Here is a 23,456-nt window from a genome sequence, read left to right as displayed (position 1 = left end):
ACATCACTCCCTTTAAAGCCATTTTAGATAGAAGACGCACCCTAAATTACCTGATATAGTAGGCTACCCAGAACCGAATCGGTGTTACACCGTAATGCATTGATGTTTAGCCTACATTACAACGCTTTTGTACACATGCTCTTCTTCGCCCCTGTTGTTGACCACGCACAGGCAGACAATTTGTGCAGCAGCAGCAGCACCGTTTTCAGTCACACTTTCTGATGGGTCACAGATTTCGTTGTAAAGCCTGTCAGCTAGACCCGTATAATATTAGAAAGCTGAGATCCGGACGTGAACAGAATCAAGAAATTCGGGACCCCAATGACCCCGGGAGACACAGCCCAAAATAGAACATATGTCAACCTTGCTTAGTAATTGCTATTACACGTTATCGGAGACAAACTGTCTTACCTAGTAACGTAACGTAACGTAACATGACATAACGTTAGTAGCCAACTCTGTTTCAGTTGCCAGCCATGTTTTGATTAACAGGCTACATAATACTGTCCATCCAACAATCCTTGCCAATAAAGTTTGTATTTGATTATACAAATAAATCACCATTTTCCGTTGATGTTCTGCCTGATCAACACATTAGTAAAATAATGAACTGACTCCTGTCATGACTTGACGTGATGACGCTGTCATGTCAGATCGAAGGAATTCATGAAATTATATTTAAAACTTTTTTATATACTCTGACAGGCACCTCATCTGCTGAAAAATAAATAAATAATTTAATAAATATATTAAATAATTTTACACCGTTCCACTCCCTCTTGGCCACTAGGGGGTGCTGCAGCACCATCAGCAGTTGGTTCCATTGACAAGACAAAATAGCACAAAATAGAACTATATAAATTACTCCTGGTGTGGGAAATTCACACACATCTAAAGTGCAATGTTATAAACAATTTCCTTCTTTTCATATCCAATATCCATCCATCCATATTTTTTCTGCCTTTTCCTATTCACAGTCCGTGATGGGAGTGCCACTTTTGTGAATGAATGACGTCATTCAAGAGCTGGACCTGATTGGTCCTGATTAGTCAACCAAACTATTTAAGGCTATGGTTGAGGTGAATGTGTGAATTTACCTGATGAAGGTCTGAGACCGAAACGTTATATTTTTCTACCTTTAAAAACTCTTGATCATATCCTACGCACCTGCCCGACAAAAGAGGTGTGCAAAAAAGTTTTCTTACGTCACATCCAATATCCAACAAAAAAAATTAGATTTTGGTTTTTGGTATCGTCCTTCCACGCCCTACTTTTTCCTTGCAGGTGTTGCATATTGCAAACTTGTTATCTTCTGCACACATGCTGAAGAATTTCCAAACAGCTGACATGTTTCAGGTTAATTCATGAGGTTCCCTACATACAGATACATATAGAGAGAAAGGAAAAAGAGACTGTTCTGTTGCGTCCGTGTGTGCGTGCGTCCTTGAGAACTGTAACTCGTATAACTTATGTTGTCAGTTAATTGTAGCGTTGACCGGCATGAAATCGGCATATGTCAGACACATGAAAACCGGCCAATTCCGGTCACCGGCCGGCCTATCAATGCATCTCTACTGCTAAACAATAGCATGCTAACATTGTCATTGTGCACAAGTTAGCATGCTGAAATTAGCATTTAGCTCAAAGCACCACAGCATCACAAATACACAGTGTTGCTGTAGACTGTTAGTATGAGCTAGAGATGCTAATTTAGAGGGTTTTTTTTCTCACCGATAGCCGACCCTCGTTAACTGATCATTATCCAACCAGCATGCTACAGAGTCAAGAAAGTTTGGACATACTTTCCACGCCTGCTGACAGCTGCAGATGTGTACCAGTCACGCAGCCACAGTGTTCCGTGCATTGTTGTGGACACATGCAGCCTATTTCCTGAAACCGCTAACTGATTAGTATTAATCGGTCAAAATTCGTATTGTTAACAGTTAACGGGTTAATCACTAACGTCCCTAATATTTAGTCTTTATCACTCCTAACTTGATAACTAGACCTTTAAAACCTCTTTGATAGCTTTTTTGTTTAACCAGAAACAAAGTCGCTAGCGCTAAACCCACCAGACTCCATTTCAAAAAGCAATAATTTTAGCGTGTATAGAGCCAACGTATTTTCACATGTAAGTCGGTAAACTATGTGTTTATCTCAACTAAAACTAGAGTTGTGATGGTTGGAAAAGTGGAAAGAAGACCCAAAACGGCTTTTCATAGTTTTATTTTGTTTCTGTCGACTTTGAATGAAGTGTATTTTACGATGCTAAAATTTACATGGAGTCTGGAGGGTACAGCAAATGTAATTTCGCGGATGTTTTTATGTTTAAAAAAAGGATCTTACTCTTTAACAGAAAGCTCGACCTCCTTAGAAATCCTTTCCATAATGTTGTCAGACACTTAGAATATTAATCTGAGCCTGGCAGTTGCAAAATGAGCACTTTTGTGAAGGTAAATACAAGGTGGACAATTGCCCTATGAACTCTCATTGCATGTTACTGATTGCAGCGATCTTGCTTAATACTGGACCAATGTCAAAGATTGTTGTTCACATCAGTCACTTAGACACAAAAACATAGGAAAATAGGATCCAGGTTGAAAAAAACTGTAGTTACCCTTAAAGCACAGCATCAAGTGTGTATAATGACTGTACCTTCATGTGAACTGTTTTGAATAAGTCTCCATCATGCAGATAATGGCTAGCACATCCATATTACACTACTATTCATGATCACAACAATAAAAATGTGTCGTTGTAAGGGCTGTGATGAGTTTACTGTGTGTATGTGTGTGTACATCATGCGTGTGTGATCCATCATGTTTGCCGGCAGTAAGCAGCCAAGGTGGTGAAGTGCTTGATCTTCCCCACGGCTGCAAGCTGCTGATAGGTCCCACATCCCAGCACACCACCCCTCATATTTCTTCATCTAATTGGATTGCAGCTTGTCAACGTATCATTTGTATACGGTCACCTCATCCCACCACATTTTCCGCATTCTGCCGCTGATTGCTTAGCTCGGGGCTTCCCGAAACAGCCTAAGTAATTACTTTGCTTCATAATGTTTCCTCTCCATTTGTATTTTTCCATTTCTTATCTTTTCACTCTCTGTCTTTATCTATCTGTCTTTTCTCTTCCTAGTGGTTGTTTTCTTTTGCAGCCTTACTCTTTTCTCTCGCTGTCTCGCCATCTCCTCTAGCCCCTAACAAAGTCAAATAGTCTCCGTCTGTCTGTCCTCTAGTGAGGCTGTCACCAGGGAACATCTTGTTCATTGATGCTGCTGGTTTTCAGGACTGATGGAGACAGTAGGTGCACAGATCCGAGGTGACAGATGGGCTGTGGCTGCTGGACACTGGACACAGTGCAGTACAGTGCAGAGTAGTGGAGCTGACAGACACTGTGCAGCCCACCGACAGTTTATTACATCAAAACTCCAGATCAGGACAGACTGTCAGTGAGAATAAGTCAGATCATATTTTTCATTTATTTCTAGCCACGCAGAAAGTTTCACTTTTATGGGACAAGGTTTTCAGATATCTGTGTCTGAACCTTTAGCCTCCAGACCAACACAGTGGAGGTTACGATAATTATATTTTTAGTGCTTCCCAAATCAGTAAAAATGTTTGCGTTTACTTACTTTTTCCCCCCCATAAAAAAAAGGAGTGACAAATTTCTGAGTAATGAACGACTTTGATCGTTATCTTTCACTTCCATTTGAGGCTGCCAAAGTGCCCATTGAGCCTGGTTAAGGCTGTGAGGACCGATGTGCAAACTTTGTAGTTTTTTTCACGTGCTGTTGCAACAACTAGTAACGTTAGAAAAACTACAACACCACACTGGATCTAGCTAGACCGGAAACAAAACAACAGGCACACCACACACACTTGTTTGTGCTCTCGAGCCGGCCAAAGAGTAGTAGGCTAACGTTATGCTTTGAGTGGATGGCGAGCTTGAGACGCCGAAATGGATGCCAGTAAGATTCTGAATGGTAGGTTTACTTTTAAAAAGTTGCCAAATGGTTCCATTGACAAGACCAAAGTGATATGTGTGTTTTCTCGTTGTGAACTGAGCTATCATCGCAGAACGTCTAGTCTGAAATACCACTTGATGGCCAAGCACACAGCTGATGCGAATTCTCCCCCCCCTCGTCAAAGCCAGGCGACAAAAGCACAAAGCAAGCCGATCCACTTTTCCATGTTGATAAGATGATTAAAATGAGAAAAAATAATGGGACAAAAAGAAATCAAGGGACATTTAGAATAGATAAAAATGTGCGATTAATTGTGAGTTAACTATGACATTAATGTGATTAATTGCGATTAAATATTTTAATCGTTTGACAGCACTACTGATTACATCTGTAAATTTTTTTGGGATATAACTAATGCTAGCTAATGTAGTGAGCTATTCACAACACCATTATCGTAAATGATTAACCAGCACTTGGATTAGTGACCGTCCAAAAAAGTGTTTAAAGCGTTAGAAAAAAGTTTTAAATTTCTTTTCAGAAGTTTACTTTCATACAGCATTGTATGAGAGACGTCTGAATAACAGAAAATGTTCTGTATTTCTACATTAGCTACATACAAAAAACTGCTCTTTTCCTATGGGGAGAGCGGTGCCACCCAACTAGGCGCTGCGCTACCCTTGGCGAGCGCTGGAATTGCCGGCGAGCGCTGCGCTCAAAGTTCAAACTATTTAACTTTGACCTAGTTGCTGCTGACCTTCCAAGGCGCAACCAATTCCAGAACATTCCTGTGCTGCGCTTTGCCTCTTTGCTCTGTGCCCTACTTCGCGATTTGCCGCCGATCATGTGTAGGTGGCTTAAGGAGGAGGTAGGGGTCGATGAATGGCTCATAAAACACAAGCGGGGCTTTCAAACGGGGGAGCGGAGTTTGTGTCCTGAGTAAACCACAAGTCTTTCACCCAGGAAACAGGTGTTTGTGTCCCAGGAGAACTACTTTAGGGGACCATTGTTTTAACCCAAACCACTATATCTTTTCTAATCTTAACTAGTCGTTTCTCACTTTTTGCCTCCTAAACTCAACTGTAAGAGCCGCTAAAGGGACCATCCCCTCACAGTGCTCTGTACCCAGCTCACAGTCACCTTTTCTCGGCTAAATGTAACTGTAAAGACTGCTAAACTTAACTGTCACGTGACGGTGGTCGCCTATTTCGTAGGACATCATAAGAATATTCGATATTTTACGAACATGTTGATGAAAATGTGTTGTCTGGGTGATACAGATAAAATCATCTTAGTAATTTGAATATTTTCTGATATTGAAAAAATCACCCAAGTACATGTCAATTTCATCGTCAAATTTGCTCAGCTTGCTTAGAATCATTCATTTGGACATATTGTAGAACAATTCTATCACCTTATCATCAAAATATGATTTTTGCTGACATTTGATAAATGATAAAAAACAAACAAACAGCCATACAGCATTGAGATGCTTTTTGTAACCCTTTTAGAAAATGTACTGTATCAACACATTCTCACTCCCATCACGTCAAAAAATGACACTTGGTCAGGTGCCTTTGGCTTTTGTTACTGACGCAAAAAGTCTCCTTTAGCGTCACATTTAGACGAGCTTTGCGGGACAATAACGGGACAAAAACCCGGGTCTCCTGGGTGGAAGTCCTGTGTTGTGTTGACCCATCCACCACCCCAACCAACCTCTCTAAGCAGGTTTTCGGTCATTCATACTACTCTCTACCGTTGTCTCTCTTAATACTACGACATCCTACAGCACCAGAGTCGAGCTGCTGCTCTGCTCGGTGCGTTCCATGCAGAAGCTGATTTTTGTGTTGGTGTCAGCTGCTAAGAGACTCTGACCAAGAGTCAGTATTTGATGAGTTGGGAGTGAAAATGGGTTGATTGCTATCCACAGTTCTATTATGTTAGATATTAAACGTGACCTTCAGAGAGCACAAAGGCTCTGGTCCATTGTAAATATATGCTTTTTGTACATACAGTTTACACTTTGAAGCAACATTCTACTGGACTACTGGATGCTTTCTGTATGTAAACATACTTGTGTTTTTATGTATTGTTTTGCAGAGGTGTTAACCCTTGTGTTGACTTCGGGTCACATTGACCTGTTTTCAATTTTTGTTTTATATCAGAAAATATGGGACGTAGAAATAAGTGCTGAAAATGTGTAGAAGAAAATTTAACAATTTAAAACGTTGGATAAAGCAAAAAAAACCAAACCTGCAGCTTGTATTCAGTGATATGAAAAGTGCTTCTACAGGTTTGATAAAGACCATATGAATAGAATCCCTCCCTTCTTGTTATCTGTGCACACAGACTGCCGATGGCCACTTCTATTTTACCTCACCATTAACAGCACACACCTGTGTGCTCGCCCCTCCACCCTCCCAACATCCACTTATCAATCTGTTCTCCGTTAGAATTCAATCATTTCCACAGGTCTGGATGGATTTATGCTAGGTCACACATATCCAGCATGGAGAGCATTGCTTTGCATTGTCTCAAAGTACTTTCCCCCTAAATCACAATTCCTGGCATTGCTGACTGAGGCGGAAGGCTGCCAAACAATTTCCATTTGCCGTTGTTTGATAGGTGGATCCAGGCTTCTCTCTGGGGCTGTCTTGTTTTTTTACATTAATTTGTTTGCCATCCGTGGCTGGGGGAAGTGACAGACGCCAGAACCTGAGCGGAGTCTGGATCCTCGCTGATTATTGCTACACTCAGAGTGAGAGCAGGGTCCCCGTCTCTCAGCGTTTTTTTGGCACAAGTAGCGAGCAAAATCAAATGCAATAAAAGCATGTCTGGATTAGAGCTTGTTAAGCGAGAGAAGAGCCTTTAATTGCTCAAGCTTTGTACGGCTTCACAAAGAGCCGCCATTGCTAATCTGTAGCTCAAGGGTGAATGTTTGTGACGAAACAAGCAAAGATGTAAAGAGAGGTGAAGTAGAAAGGAAGTCATTTCAGGAAGAAGGATTTGAACAGAGTTGGTGACAAAGACACACAGTTTCAATTAGCTGCTGGCAGATTGTTTCAGTTTCTTCATCATGACATTATTGTGTGAGTTTGAGTCGGAATGCCTAGATCACACATCAGTGAGTGCTTTTTAAGGTTTGTGGGGAAACTACAGATTCAGGCTCTTATAAGGGTTTTGTTTTCAGTTTAGGACTTATTTTCATAGTTTTGGCTGTCATACCAATCAGTTATGATAACATTGTACTCACTAAAGTAATGGCTGAGATCATGAGTTTGACATTCGAGCCGGGGGGGCAAAAAAAAAGTAATTGTAGCAGCTGAGACCTGGGAACACAGCACGAGCACATATGGACAAAACAAACATGCTAAATAAACATGTTTATTTTTTAAAGGAGATTTGAAATTACATTGTAACAATTTAACAATTCGCCCTTATGAAATCCAATCGTGGCACGGCTGTGTTGGAGCACAATAGACAGACGGTGGCGGAATTCTCCGACACTTAAATTCAACTAAAATGTAACAGTGAACAATCAGTTTTGGACCTAATGTGTGTTGAGATGCCTCTCCAAACGCAGAAACCAAGCGCAATCTCACCATAAAACATTAAGACACATTAAGAAAAAAGATCAGTATTTTGCCATAATCCAATGACATGAAAAAAAGTCATCCACAGCGATCAGTAGATCCACAAACAGAGTCACGGTGTATCCAGCAAGGCCTATACTACGCGCGTCACATTCACCAGCCAGCTCCAAACAGGTGAACGAGGTGAACTTCGCCATTTAAACAAAGTGGAATAAAACGTATAAAAGTCCAAATCTACACAAAACGCGCAGTTAGTAAACTGACAGCAAATTTATATACATGACATTTAGGCAACCTTTATTGCAACATGGGCACGGTAAGATGTCCAGACTAGTGCAACAGTAATTATCGTTTTTTGCATCCTGCATATGCGTCGACAATGGTCTCAGGTGAGAGCCAGAGCCCTGAAAAAATATTATTTTTACTAAAGCAGTAGGCCTATATGAAATCAGATGTATTACCTATCACCATTTAGTTGTTTTGTGTTATTTAAAGTATTTATAAAATATCTGGTTATGTAGTAATTATTCATTTTTGAAACAATGCAATTACCCGTTTCAGCCCAAACTCCGCGCATGGCTGAGATCCAGTGCTGGAATGTAACTAAGTACATTTACTCACTGTACTTCCGAACAAATTTGAGGTGCTTGTACTAAGAGTATTTTCATTTTATGTTACTTTCTACTTCTGCTCCCCAACATCCCTTCCTGTCCTGTAAAAACAATGTATCTCCAGATGTGTTGATGATGAATGTTTGTCAGGGATCTAGGATCAGAGTTTGGAACCCTTTTAACGTAATTTTTTTTAAGCGTTATTCTACTGTGCTAACTGTGCGTTTTAACATCATTTTGGACCATCATGATAGGGGAATCACTAGGGGTGTGAATCACCTGAGAATGTCACGATATGATATCATCACGATACCTACAGTACAGGCCAAAAGTTTGGACACACCTTCTCATTCAATGTGTTTCTTTATTTTCATGACTATTTACATGTACTTTGTCATCTGAAGGCATTAAAACTATGAATGAACACATATGGATTATGTACTTAACAAAAAGGGTGAAATAACTCGAAAACATGTCTTATATTTTAGATTCTCTTTAAAGTCGGCCACCCTTTGCTTTTTTTGATAACTCTGCAAACCCTTGGTGTTCTCTCAATGAGCTTCATGAGGTAGTCACCTGAAATGGTTTTACCTTCACAGGTGTGCTTTGTCAGGGTTAATAAGTGGAATTTTTTCCCTTATTAATAAAAAAAGCAAAGGGTGGCTACTTTGAAGAATCTAAAATATAAGACATGTTTTCAGTTATTTCACACTTTTTTGTTAAGTACATAATTCCATATGTGTTCATTCATAGTTTTGATGCCTTCAGTGAGAATCTACAATGTAAATAGTCATGAAAATAAAGAAACACATTGAATGAGGTGTGTCCAAACTTTTGGCCTGTACTGTATGTCACGATACAATATCTTCACGATACGTATGTCACGATACAATATTATTGCGATTTTAAACATATTGCAATATTCTGCGACATATTGCAATTTATCACCTTCTTTCCAACTTAAATTTTTTCCCATTTTCAAATTATGTCCCCAAAAGGAAACTTTGTCATCATCTGTTTTATCTAAAAAAATAAATGTATCTGTTTGTTCATCTCATTTCAATTGTATTACTGCAAAATGGGAGTGTCAAGCAGACAAACTGACCAACACATATACTGTATAATAATAGATCAATAGTTGGCGTCTGTGCATATTGCCATGGAAAATATTGCAAAACTATGCTGTATCGATTTTTTTCCCCCACCCCTAGGAAACATAATTATGTAACTAGAAAGACACAGACAATTCTGAAAAAACTTCCTTTAATGCTGAGGCACAGGGTCATTACTACAAACGTGAGGTGGTATTACAAATGAAATTGGATATTTATCTATGGAAAAGCAGTATCCGTAACTTTTGAAATTTGGAGATTTATGCAATTTTGACTAATGGCTGACAAGCATTATTTTCTTGGCTCAGAATGTTTTTCTGAAAGATCTAGGCATGTAGATTCTGGGTTTAGTATAATGATGTTGTGATATTCCTAAAGCAGAACTCCTTAGCTCATGATTTTTTTCTAGGGGTGCCAGGATCAAGTTTAGGGGGGGCTTTTGCACCCCCCCCTAAAAAAGGGCTCAAAACACCCCTGATGTTTGTGATAAACTGAAGGATGAAGTGTTCCTTTGTGTGTTGAGAAAATTATCCTCCTTCTTAAGCTTAATAAAGTCTTAAAAAAGCCTCCCAGATCAGCTGTTAAATGCACCGTCACAAAGCTGAAAACAGGGCTGTTTTTCTGACAACATGAAAAGTTTTTACTTTTTAGAGACACGTGGTTCTCACAGGACGGTACAAACATATGATGATCTCATAGAATATGATGCATTGCTGTAGATTAAAGTAGCCAACAGTATATAAAGGAGTTCAAATGAGCACAACCTTAAAGGTCGCATAACATATATTTTTTGCAAATTATCACTGCCCATGGTCCCCCAGTGGCTAGAAATGGTGATAGGTGTAAACTGAGCCCTGGGTATCCTGCTCTGCCTTTGAGAAAATGAAAGCTCAGATGGACCAATCAGGAATCTTCTCCTTATGAGGTCATAAGGAGCAAGGTTACCTCCCCTTTCTCTGCTTTGCCCACCCAGAGAATTTGGCCCACCCATGAGAGAGAGACATCATGGCTTTCAAACGAGCAAAGTGGCAGTTGGTCAAGGCCACACCCCCACCCTCCACCTTGCCCCCCCCTCTCTCCTCCTCAATAGCTACAGACACAGAAATGGTACATCCTAAGGAAAGCTCATTGTGGGACTGGCTCTAGTGGCTGTAATTCTGCACCAAGGCTGAATTTCAGGAAAGAGACTTCAGATACAGTATTAGAGGACCACTAAGGTCTATATAAAAGAGACTTCAGATACAGTATTAGGGGACCACTAAGGTCTATATAAAAGAGACTTCAGATACAGTATTAGGGGACCACTAAGGGTTATATAAAAGAGACTTCAGATACAGTATTAGGGGACCACTAAGGTCTATATAAAAGAGACTTCAGATACAGTATTAGGGTACCACTAAGGTCTATATAAAAGAGACCTCAGATACAGTATTAGGGTACCACTAAGGTCTATATAAAAGAGACTTTCTATTGTGAAAACAAAACTATTGCGGCTGTCTGCACCCTAGGTGGGCCTCTGCTCCCTAAATGTTCAGCTCCCTGTCTGGAGTGATCCTGAAAACAGTTGGTTGAATTGACTCATTGGTGGGAAATCAATACATCCTTTAAAGCTTAAAAATGAAATTTAAAGAAGTGTTATATTTGCAAAATGATGAGGAATATCAGCTACAGCTACTGGAATACATAAATCCCTGTATTGAAAAACCCAGATCAAACCAACTTTACATTTGAGATCCACTTCCCGCTCCCTTTCATATGCATGCATGCAGTGCACAGTCTCCATATCCAGGTACATATATTGTAAGAACATGGGTCTTCAACATCTTTGTGGCTAAGGACCCCTTAGCTGAAAGAGAGACAGAGCAAGGACCCCCTACTACATATATTGTATAAAACTGAGTTGCATATAAAACTGGGTGGATGGATGGATGTTCATACATTATTTCTACATCATGTTTTAATTTTAAACATACATGTGGAAGGCACAGTGAATATAAAGCTTAACTGCTGTATATCTGTGGATGGCTAACATAGTGGCTACCTTACCTATAGTAAGCATCATCCATGAACGATGAAAAAAGCGTAAAAAATTAGCAAACAATAATTTGGCGGCCCCCCTGGAGTAACTCTGAGGACCCCCTGTTGAAGATCTCTGTTGGAGAGTTATAGGGAGCAGATTTTTACGTGTGCCACTGCCTCTCTTATCTGCGGAGAGAAAAGGTGTCCAGGCAGTGTGTTGGCACAGACCATCGCTCTTCTTCTCTCTAAGCAGCAGATCAATGCACCTGCACTGATATGAGCTGGAGCTGCCTATTGATCCACCCGGCTTCGTCTTTGTCCTCCGTCGTTATGGAGATGAGACAGTGACCTTTTCCAGAGGTGTCACGAGTGGAGAGGAGACTGTTTAACAGCTTTCAGGAGAATAGGAGCCGCAGCCTTTCAGCGCTGCTTCCAATGACTTTTATGAGCCAAGACTGGCCACAAACACTGTATACACCATTCCTGTATACAGTACAAGTACTGTACTGTGCAATGTGCACTCCACTATAGCCACTATGCCTCCAACCACTTTGAGAAATATATGTTCAAAGGTATATCAACAAATCCTAAGGATATCAGTGCCACTTTTCAATCCTTCTATTCAAAGTTGTATGAGTCCTCCTGCAACCCAGATCCGACACAGTGCCAGAAGTTCCAGCTAAATTTCATATTTGGGCATCACCATACACACATCGCTACAGCGAGTTGTCCAGGACAACTATGAAACTATATTAAGTAGTGTTCAAAGGGATCTGGCCAAGTGGTCTGTACTGCCGGCATCACTACGGTCCAGGATTGCTGTTGTTAAAATGAACATAGTTCCTCATGTGAATTTCTTAAGTACGATGATCCCCTTACCCCCACCAATACATTTCTGGAAGAAACTTGATACTTTAATTCTGCAGTATATTTGGAATAATAAACAGCCTAGGCTAAAATACTCTACCCTGCAACGTATCACAAACACGTAAGGCTTGGCCCTCCCCAACCTTAAAATGTATCACAGAGCCTTTCAGCTACGGGTCCTCAGAGTGTGGATGGACCCCTCATCTACAGTTCCATGGAGAGAAATAGAGCAAAACCTCACTGGAAGTCTAAGACTGCAAGACCTGATCTTTGCAGGTCTTTATTCAACAAAGTGTATGCTAACCTATGGCCCCATTATCACCAACAAATTGGCCAACTTTAAACAGGTGGAGGGCACCTGCGCTACATCAATAAGTGGCATTTGAATACCCCAATATGGCACAATACACACTTAGGTATCATACACAGGTATCTATACTCTAGACCAGTTATTCATTGAGAAAGGTATGTTGAGTTTTGAAGACCTGAGAGCTAGCTTTGAGGTCCCCAGGACACCCTTTTACTTCTATCTTTGCTTAAGATCAGCCCTAAAATGTGCCAAAGGGAATCAGTCTTGAGGTGCACCCAGTCATTAAATGTTTTTTTGATTTCCCTGTGAGAGGATTACTGTCCAAGATTAATGCTAAGCTGTTGTAAGTATCCATAGGAGAACTCCCAATAGTAAAGAAATGGGAATGAGAGCTGAGCCCTGAGGGGAACACAATTAATTAGGAGGCAGTTTGGGAGAGGGTGTTTTGTTTTTGTTCTGTATGTCTGAGTGATAAATAGTGATAAAAAATAATAAAAAATGTATCTAAAAAAAAGAAAAGAAATATACGTTCAAATACATTTTAAGTCAAGTAGAACTTTATTTGTCCCCAGAAGGGCAATCGGTTTTTGCAGCAGTGACAACAGTAATCACAAAAGATCAATCTATTACAACATATGATTAAAAAAAATAAAAACATGTCAACATACTGGCAGGTTAATCTCTGTCATGTCTCATCATTTCTACATCATGCTTGGTTTTTCATCTGTGGAGAAATTCTCCGCCCCTCCAACTTGAAAGCGCTGTGGTTTATGTTGACCACCACGTTGTGCTATTTTTAATTTTTAGATTATTTTTCATTGAATATTGAAGTTGATAAATACGTGTTTTGGCATGGCTGGCTGAGTGGTTCTATATCTATAATATGGTATTGGAAGGGGGATTTAATTCTTACATGTTTTGTTGTGCATGATCAAAAAACATCCTCCCCTCATTTTCTTCTATAAATCTCACCCTGTATATACTCGAGCAAAGTACAGGTACTTCAATCAGAATCAGAATCCTTTCTTGATCCCCTCGGGGAAATTGTTAAAGGGATACTTTACCAATTTAGCATTAAGCTTTGTATCAGTAGAAACACGGTAGTATTTTCGAATGACCGTGCTTCCCTCCCTCATGTCCCCCTGAGACGAGAGATCTCTGTATTATGTGTCTGGAAAAAATCTTCCGATGACTGAAAACAACGATTTTTGCATCATCAGAAATTTTTTTGCCCAGAGGCAATGGACTACAGGCAGTAGTAGGAGCTACTTCCGCATGTTTTCAACCTGCCCATAGGGGGTTGGACTGTCGTCTTTACCCGAAGCTTGCCAAAGCAAAACGAGTGTCAGCCATCTTGAAGCTTCGCTAAACAGGCTCCGTCTTTTCAGCAGAAAACTTTTACAACAATTATGTGCATTCAAACTACTACACATGTGTACTACCGGGATACATTGGTACAGATCAGAGAATATGCAGGACACTTTATTACAGACGGAATACTCAACACACTACGTGAGCTTCGCCTGCATGGAGACCAGCACCTCAGTGTTGCTCGATGCCGCTTGCCGATAAGGGGACATCCTCAGCGGTGAAACGCGGAAACGAGTGCTGGAGTATGACCTAGCTAGGTGGAAAGCTAATGCTAGCCGGGCCACCTGTTCCATCAATCCTGCTTGCAAGTGTCCACTCATTAGACAACAAACTGGACTAGATCCAACTTCAACGAAACTCCCAACGCGAGTTCAGAGACTGCTGTGTAGCGGACTATCCAGCTACCAGGCCTGCTGCTCTGTCGCCGGGTAAGACTAGTGGAGGTGGGCTGTGTTAACACGGACTGGTGCTTGTATCCAACTAACTGCTAACTACTGGTGGAGTTTGTGACTGTTAAATGACGACCATTCTACATTCCACGCAAATTTACGGCTGTGTTTATACTCAGGTGTTTACAGCCCGCCAAGCGCTAATGCTAGTAGCTATGCGTTAGCTGAACTTTACAGAGCCTGTAATGTGTGTGCACTAAATGTTTCGTATGTCGTTTTTATATAATGTCGTTTTTATATATTTTAAATGTGTAACACCATTTGAGCCAATGCTGTTTTGTGTATATAGTTGAAATAACAATAAAACACACTTGAGTTGAGTTGACTGTCTCACTGTCTGTCTGTCTGTAAACGGTAGGCGTGGCTTGGGAGTGGAGTCTAAAGCAGCGAAGCAAGTGCATTCTGGGAGCCAAAAACACATTTTCTGGCTTTTCTCGGCCTAGAAGCAACCAATTTAAAAAAAAAAAAAAAAAATCACATTTCTACCACATAAATGACCCAATTTAAAGATATATTCATCTTTCCAACGGTGAAATATCCCTTTAAGTTGCAGTTGCTCACAGTCAGATTTAAAGGCAATAATAAGAATAAGAAAAAAAGTTAAAAGTAATGTAAAAAGTAACATAGCTAAAGTGCAGGAATGAAAAGTTAAGTAAAAGTAAAGTAAGATTAGGTTAAAAAGAGTGTGTTGCTATAAATGGATTGTACAAATGGTATTGCAAAATTGTATTTAGGTACAGTACTTGAGTGAATGTACTTACAGTACTGTACACCTGGCAATATTACTCAGTAGTAATAGAGTAGTAGCTGTTATAATAGCATGTATGGCAGTAGCAGCAGTAGTAGAGGCAGCAGGACTACAGAAGCTTTGGTTACATTAGCAGGAAAAGTAGATTACTTCTTCTGGTTTTTCATATATTTTTTAAGCAAAGAAGGACTTAATATTATAAAGATACATCATATAAAAGCACACCATCAAATGTGATGTTTTGTTGGGCTGTTGTTTACCTTTTAAACAAGGACAAACATACATGCATTTGTCATATATTTATTTGCTGCAGATGTTTAAGATAAAAGAGTTTCAGCAGCTTGTTCCAAAGCCAACTTTGTCACTGTTGGATTTAACGCCTGTAATGTTTCTGTTGTTGAGTTTGTATGAGCCTCAGGGAGGCTGGGCGCCTTGAGTTTGGATATATAACGCTGTTGACTGTACCTGCTATTATTAAGAATGCATGAATAAGTGTCCCTGGCTGTGGGTGTTAGGAACAGAATCAATACAATGGGGGAAATTTTAAAGTGGGTAACATTTTGCTACAGGCAACACTAGATTAAGACTCTGGTTTGTATGCCTTGCAATCAATTCTTCCTCATATACAAACGAAAACATGCTGTGTTTATACATGAACGACATGGAAAATTATTCTTATATTCTTGCTCTCTTCAATTATATCTCATTTGCCCCAACTGCAGAGAGAACCAGGTGTTTAATTGAAACAGGCTATACCATAGGCAGGCCCTTTATTCAGAATTTTCCCTGTTTTATGAGCACATTTTATTGAGTGTAAAAATGTACTAATGACCTTGGAGACAGTCATTTTATATCACATATTGGCTCAAGATTCAGCTGATTCCATAGTGCTCAACAGTACCATCCACTGACGAAGAGATGTGGTTGAAATCTCCTGAAAAAGATAGCTGAGCTAAGATTAATTTTGGACATATATTTAATCCTATTTTCGTAAGAGACTTCCCTGTTTTCTGATCTTTGCTGTTAATGCTGTTATATAGTTATGAGCAGGGTGCAATTTGTGAAAACAATCAGAGGGGGGGATGTTTTTGATCATGCACAACAAAACAAAACATTCAGAATTCAATCTCTCTTCCAATACCATGGATATAGTGCTTCTTGGCCAGGGATGCCAAAACACTTATTTATGAACTTCAACATTCAATGGAAAATTATCTCAAAATTAAAAATGTAATTTTCACAATGTGGCGTCAACACAAAACGCAGAGCTTTCAAGCCGGAGAGCGGAGTACACTTAGCGGCAAAAACAGAATACTTCACCCAGGAAACGCTCACTCGTTCCTCAGGAGTGCTTTAACCTTGATCCTTTTCCTAAACTTAACGAGTCGTTTTGGTGCCTAAACTTAACTGTCTTCGCCACATGACACTCACTTTTTCTGGCTTAGCTCAACTACCATGGCCCCTGAAAGGACCGTGGTGCCTGTAGCCGGCTCACAGTCACCTATTGGCGGCTAAACTGCTGCTGGTAGCCGGCGTCCCGGAGCCGGAAAATCACACCCTGGTTATGAGTATGAGGTTAATGAAAACCAAATCAGATTATAATTGGCATTAATGTATTACATTAATCATAGTGCAAAGAACTTAGCATTTAAAGAAAACTAAAAACATATTAGACTACCATTTATTTGGAAACCCTGATAACCAGTATCATTATAACCTTTATCTGCTACATTGATAGAAAAAATAAAAGAATAGCATTCAGGTTTTTTTTTTTTCTTTGGTGGTCCAAAGAAGATCTGTCTAAAAAGGGGAATTTCTGTATTTTTCAACCCGGACCCTATTTTCCCAAGCATTTGTGACTAGTTGTGGTGGCTGTGGCTCAGAGGTAGAGTGGTCACCCCTCAACCACAAGATTGGCAGATAAATCCCAGGCTCCTCCGGCCACATGTCAAAGCGTCCCTGAGCAAGACACTGAACCGCAAGTTGCTCCCCGCGGATGCTGTACTGTATGGCTGTCCACTGCTCCTAATACTCATGATGGGTTAATTGAATTTAACTACATCGTACTGTCAATTGTATGTGACAAAGTAAGAATAACATTTTTGTTTTTTCAAGTGACTAATGTGAACAAGAATCTTTGAAATTGGTCCAGTATTGAGCGTAACTGGCAGGTTGCCAGGGGGATTAATTGCAGTCAGCTCTTTGCCATTGTTTTTGGTTTATCGATGAAGCTCAACATGTGATGCACAGATGTTTCACACTTTCAGCCTCACAGTTGCTCAAAAGGCAAAGCTGTCTTTTCCTGGGAGGCTTGTAATGTGACACATGTGCAGCGTATGTGTTGCGTTTCATTGATAATAGCTTAATAGTGATTGAAATAACGGCAGAGTAGATGAAATTAAATTATTAATGAATGAAAACAGTTTTTCTGTTAGAGAAGAGTAACTCGGAGTAGCACAGTGGTATGACAGGACTCTCTTTTTGTACTGATGGAATTAGTGCTGTGGAAATGTACGTTGCACATGATATTATATTGACCATGTGAGCCATTATTGTTTTGATAGTCTCACATTGCCAGACCTTCCTCCACAGCACTGCAGAGGAAGGTCTGGCTAGACCACACAGCATTCTGGGATGGGAGAAAAATGTGCTCTGGTTTATTGGCATTTCTTTAAACCAATCACAATCGTCTTGGGCGGTGCTAAGCACCGGACGGAGCCACGGTGCCGCTGCTAAATAGCCTCTGGAAGGAACTTGTTTTGGTGGAACGTGTGTACGTTCAAAAGTTGTTTTAGTCGTGCAACAGAAAACTCAGAGATGTTTTCCTCTCTCTCTCTCTCTGAGATACTTGACCAAATGGTAAAATACAAAGAACAACTTCTGGCTCTATTTCGGTGCTGTAGTTAACGTTTTGATCACTTATCAGCTACAGCTGTCAAGGTTGCTAGGCGACAGGAGCGGCGCTTCAACGCAAACAGGAAATGCTCAGCAGTTTCATTTCGATTTGATTATAAACTTCATGTTTCACTATTATTTAAATTAATTAATTTTTTTAAAGATTTTTTGGGGCATTTGAGGACTTTATTGGAAAGGACAATTTAGGCATGAAAGGGGAGAGAGAGGGTGAACAACATGCATCAAAGTGGACTGAGCCTCTGTACAACCAGGTGAGCTACCTAGGCTAGCTAACTAGACTTCTTCCATGTTCCTCTCCTGTAGTGCACACACAATAAGTGGTCAGCCAATCTATCTAGTGAAGCCAAAATCAAAGAAATCTTATTAGAAGGCACAGGAGTTTGCTTCTTTTCTTTTCTTCCTTTCATGTCTGTTTTTAGTTAATCTGCAGCAAGATGCTGCTGCTTGATCCAGATGCTGCTCGCTACAGACAGAGACTGAATAAGTGTTCTATTTAGTTCTTTTGGGACAAGTACAAGAGAATATTCCAGGGGTGGGGTGGTGGGGTGGGGGGTGGGGGGAATCACCCTTCCCCAGTGCACTGATGTTGGTTACTAAAATATTTATGTGTATTTAAGGAGGACATCCAGACCCATTTTTTTTCACCTTCATGTAGAGCAATATGAATGCTTATTAAGTCAGACGGGTGTTTCATTTATACTGCAGTTTTCAGCCGAATGACTGTGCATCCATGGGGAGAGTTAAAAATAATCCAGTGATCAGGCTTTGGATCCTGTCTTCCTTGCCGTTCTGTCTCCTACTGTATACTCCTCTGAACTTCAATGATTGGGATTGATATTGGACTCCTGGTTTATTCAAGGGGAGGCTTACATTCGGCCGTGGCTCTCTGACAGCCCAGGGGAAAGACATCAAAGTGTCCCTTAAGGTGCTTTGCCCCTTTTGCACATTCTCCCTCTCGCTGCATCACAAAGACTAGAAAACTGCTGCTGAAGTGAAGAAAAAGCAAAAGAGAGGAACAGCACTAACTGTGTCCTTTGTGGAGATGAACATTTACCAGGCTGAGGCTTGGATGCTGTGTCCCTGTGCTGAGAGAGAGAGAGAGAGAGAGAGGAGAGATGGAGAGACAAAAGACAGAGAGAGAGATGACCAACACACACACACGCACATACATACACCATAGAGGTTGGATAAGAAGTAAAAGATATACTGTATATATAATAAATCAATAATATTGTGTTTTTATTAGACTTTAATTCATTTTTTTGTTTGTTTTTGTTTTCATATTTGTGTTTCATATATAGCCATATAAATACATTTATATAATTAATATAAATCATCCTAATACTGTATTAATGTTCATATAACAGTTTATTGTGTTTTGTTGAAGCTTTGCAACATTGATATTGAAAACCTGAGAGAGAGAGAGCGAGAGAGAGAGAGAGAGAGAGAGAGAGAGAGAGAGAGAGAGAGAGAGAGCATGTTTTCTGGTAATTAAATAAATAAATAGTTCATATAAAATAACCACACATAAAGCCTAGTTTTGTACACTCCTGTGTGGATTAAATACTTGACATTTGAAAATAACTGAGTATTTTCTGATTTTATTAAGAATTTTAGTTCTCAAGTGCAAAGTGAACATAAGGATCAGAGCGTAAATCACTGAATCACAATATTTCAGTCATAAACTGTATACTACACTCTAAGTTTTTGGATGTAAATATTAGGGCTGTAACTAACATTATGAATTAATCTGGCAATTATTTCAATGATTCATTAGTCTATTCACTGTCAGAAAAATGTCTCACTACTTTTCAAAGCCCTAGGTGACATCTTAAAATTCCAGAGATATTCAGTTCACAGTAATATATTGCAAAGAAAAGTATCAAACCCTCACATTTGGGGGAGGCCAACCACACCCCGTGGTTATGACATGCCCCCGCAATGTTGAAACAAAACCTACACACGTTGTGTGTGTTAAAGGGTAACTACCGTTTTTTTCAACCTGGACCCTATTTTCCTATGTTTTTGTGTCTAAGTGACTGATGGGAACAATAATCTTTGACATTGGTGCAGTATAAAGTGAGATCGCTGCGGTTGGCATCGGCGAAACAAGCTACAATGTAAGTTAATAGAGCAATTGTCCAGCTTGTATTTACCTTCACAAAAGTGCTTGTTTTGCCACTGCCAGGCTCAGATTAATATTCTAAGTGTCTGACAGCATTATGGAAAGGATCCCTTCAGAGATAGACCTTTAAAACCTCTTTGAGACCTTTCTGTTAAACCAGAAACAGCTCTGAAGTCGCTAGTGCTAAACCCACCAGACTCCATTTAAAAAAGCAATACTTTTAGCGTGTATAGAGCCAACGTATTTTCACATGTAAATCAGTAAACTGTGTTTATGTCAACTTAAACTAGAGTTGTGAAAACTCGCCTTTTCATAGTTTTATTTAGTTTCTGTCGAATTTGAATGAAGCGTATTTTACGACACTAAAATTACTGTTTATTTACATGGAGTGTGGTGGGTTTAGTGAACGCAATTTCACGGATGTTTATGTTTTAAAAAAAGGATCTTACACTTTAACAGAAAGGTCGACCTCCTTAGAAATCCTTTAGATAATGTTGTCAGGCGCTTTGGTGAAGGTAAATACAAGCTGGACAATAGCCCTATTAACTTACATTGTAGCTTGTTTCACCGCTGCCGACTGCAGCGATCTCGCTTTATACTGGACCAGTGTCAAAGATTGTTGTTCCCGTCAGTCACTTAGACACAAAAACATAGGAAAATAGGGTTGAAAAAAACGGTAGTTACCCTTTTAAAAAATAGCATTCACATTTTTTGGCTGGTTGGAGAACCCCTGACTTTATTATTTTCCATCATTTTTAAAAGCAAACAGACACCCTTGACCGTGGACATTTCCGAAGCTGTCTCCTCTCACAGCATCTGTCATGTTTCATTCACAAATCTGATTTACTTTGAGCCAAAGGAACTGACAAAACACACTGCTCACCCAGAGATTACAATATCTACCACCTTGTGGCAGCATGTAAAGGTAGACCTCCAGTCAGTCACTTTGGGATTCTGTCTCATTCATTGTAGTTCTTGTACATTTACCTGCCAATGTGTCTCATACTGTGCAAAGGGCTGAGTGTGTTTGAGAAGCGAGGTGCTGGGTGGGAAGTCAGCTACGATAAACCCTGATTGTTTGAAGCAGATAGCTATTAGCTGGCAGAGAGTGTGAGCTATTATGGTGGAAATGAAGCATTGTTAAAGAAATATAAGACTTCCCTCAGTGGATGATAGCCTCCTGAAGGGGTCTCAGATTAGATCTCACAGGTGCACTTGGGAGGGTAGCGCTGATCATTACACTGGGAGAATTATAGCGGCTCATCAAATCTCCTCAGGAATGAATATTAAGTCTTATTACGAGGACGGAAGAAGCCACTGATGTGAACCATTTACGAGAATTGTTTGGGTTATACGGTTTGGCTTTTTACAAGACGTTTTCAGTCTGCCAATTGACTCACAGTGGTGTAACGGCACTAATGCACTGCTCCACATAAAGAAGTGTTGGAACTAGGAGATATGGCTAAAATCCAGCTTTGAAAGATGGAGCGACTTTGCTTTGGGGAGTGCAGAGCTGTGTGAGTGAATGTTCCTGTCTCCATCCAGAAGCCCGAGACAGGTTCTCTGTGCCTTGATGTCAGAGTGAAGTACAGTGAAGCAGAGCAGTGAACGGGGAGAGATAAAGAGGGTGACTGAATTTCAGATTTATTCTCTGGCTATGAAGTTATACTTTCGGCTGTCAAAATCACTGCAGCTCTGTGAAATAAAACGTACATGTTAAAACTAAGATACATCAGTGACACAGTATAAATATCTTCTTTTGAGGAGAGAAACAGGGTTTTGGGGCAGGAAATATTCATTTATATTATATATATATATATATATATATATATATATATATATATATATATATACTCATAATGTGGTTAAAATGAACACTACACAGCAGCGAAGTCTAATGAACTCCCAATAGAAATGTCTGCTCAGTCCTTCCAGTTTTGCAGTTGACAGCATTTAGTCTGCTGATTTCCACACTAAATTACTAAAATAATGGATTTTGTACAGTGCGACATAATGTGCAATTCCACCACATTGGGTTTTAACAATATTGCATAATGCACTATAGTTGTTTCATTCATCTTCTTCCCAGTGCTTCCAAGTACTTGGTTGGTAACATGGACACTAAAGCACAAAAACTGAGGGGCCTTAAGGTGGCTTTTGCATTATTACACAACTTTGAAGCACTGTGTTTTAGGTGGGCCCAAGACTTAATACTTTTATTATTTCAGCAGGTATTATGCTCACATGTAGCATATTCCTTAATCATTTTGTGTTTAATCAGACCACCTGGGACCAGTTTTCTGGGAATGAAGCTCAAAGCAAAATCTACTGGAGCTCAGATGTGTATCTTTTCATGCAGTGTAAGTCTGTTGTGTGCTTTGTACCTGCGCTATTTAGAATGCAACAGGATATGTGCAAACAAAATGTACAGAGGGTAAGAAAGATAAGTGGCGCTGGGGCCCACTTAGTAAGTTGGTGGCCAGAGTTGGAAACAAACTAGTTTGTGTGACGTGTTCTTCGACCACATCTAAAGACAGGTGTAGCTGTTCTGAATGGCCACACTCAAAGGCGGGACAAAAGGCCATGTCATACAGAGCAGTGAGACAAAACGAATAAAATTGAACGAATAGGGATAACAGTGCATACTTTCGTCTTCTAGAAGGCATTCATGGTGTTGCACCCAGTTGTTCACAGAAAGTAAAATAAAGACAACACATGAAGAGAGCTTGAAAATGAAGTTCAAACCCTGCTGACTGTCTCACCTCCACACACCTGACCAATCACTGCGTCAAGTAGGCATAAATGTGTGATTGTTGGTTTTGGAAAGTTACAGTAATTGTTGGATGCAACCAAATTCTGACATGGGAAAGGTGTGGGGGGCGGGAGGTTCACACGCTGTGCCCTTCAGATATGTATAACTCTGCATTGCCTACAACAGTTCTACTTGTTAAAAAGCATCAATGATAAAAACACAATAAAGCTCAATGCATTATTATATAATATTATTATACAACAAGCAATCGCCATGTTGGAAAAATGCTCCTTTATAGGGGGGTAAAGACCTAACTCAGCCCATAATAGAAAATTTCAAACAAATCCTTGTTTGCCCAATCACTGGAATGAATTGAATTTTATATTCCTATAACACACAACAAAACCCCTAATCTGAATTCATGACATTTTTATTTTGACATGTAAAATATGTGTGATGAGGAAAGATGAGAAAGATTATTTTATGGCCATACAAATAACATACAAATTTGAATTATTACCCCAGTCCAGAAGAAAAGAAATTCAGGAAAATAAATACTGTTTTGACTTTTAAGTAAAAAGGTGGCATGTCACCATGTTAATATGTTAAATATGGC

At 39.8% G+C, this 23,456-nt stretch overlaps 1 protein-coding gene across 3 annotated transcripts in view; it reads left to right on the top strand.

Annotated features, from left to right (window-relative positions):
* sez6b (seizure related 6 homolog b) overlaps positions 1 to 23,456 on the top strand; it is a 327,905-nt gene that overhangs the window by 77,045 nt on the left and 227,404 nt on the right. The gene's annotated exons all lie outside the window — the stretch shown is intronic.

Source organism: Perca fluviatilis, chromosome 2, assembly GCF_010015445.1.
Source record: "Perca fluviatilis chromosome 2, GENO_Pfluv_1.0, whole genome shotgun sequence".
NCBI classification, from domain to species: domain Eukaryota; kingdom Metazoa; phylum Chordata; class Actinopteri; order Perciformes; family Percidae; genus Perca; species Perca fluviatilis.
This window is presented reverse-complemented; position numbering and strand designations above follow the sequence as displayed.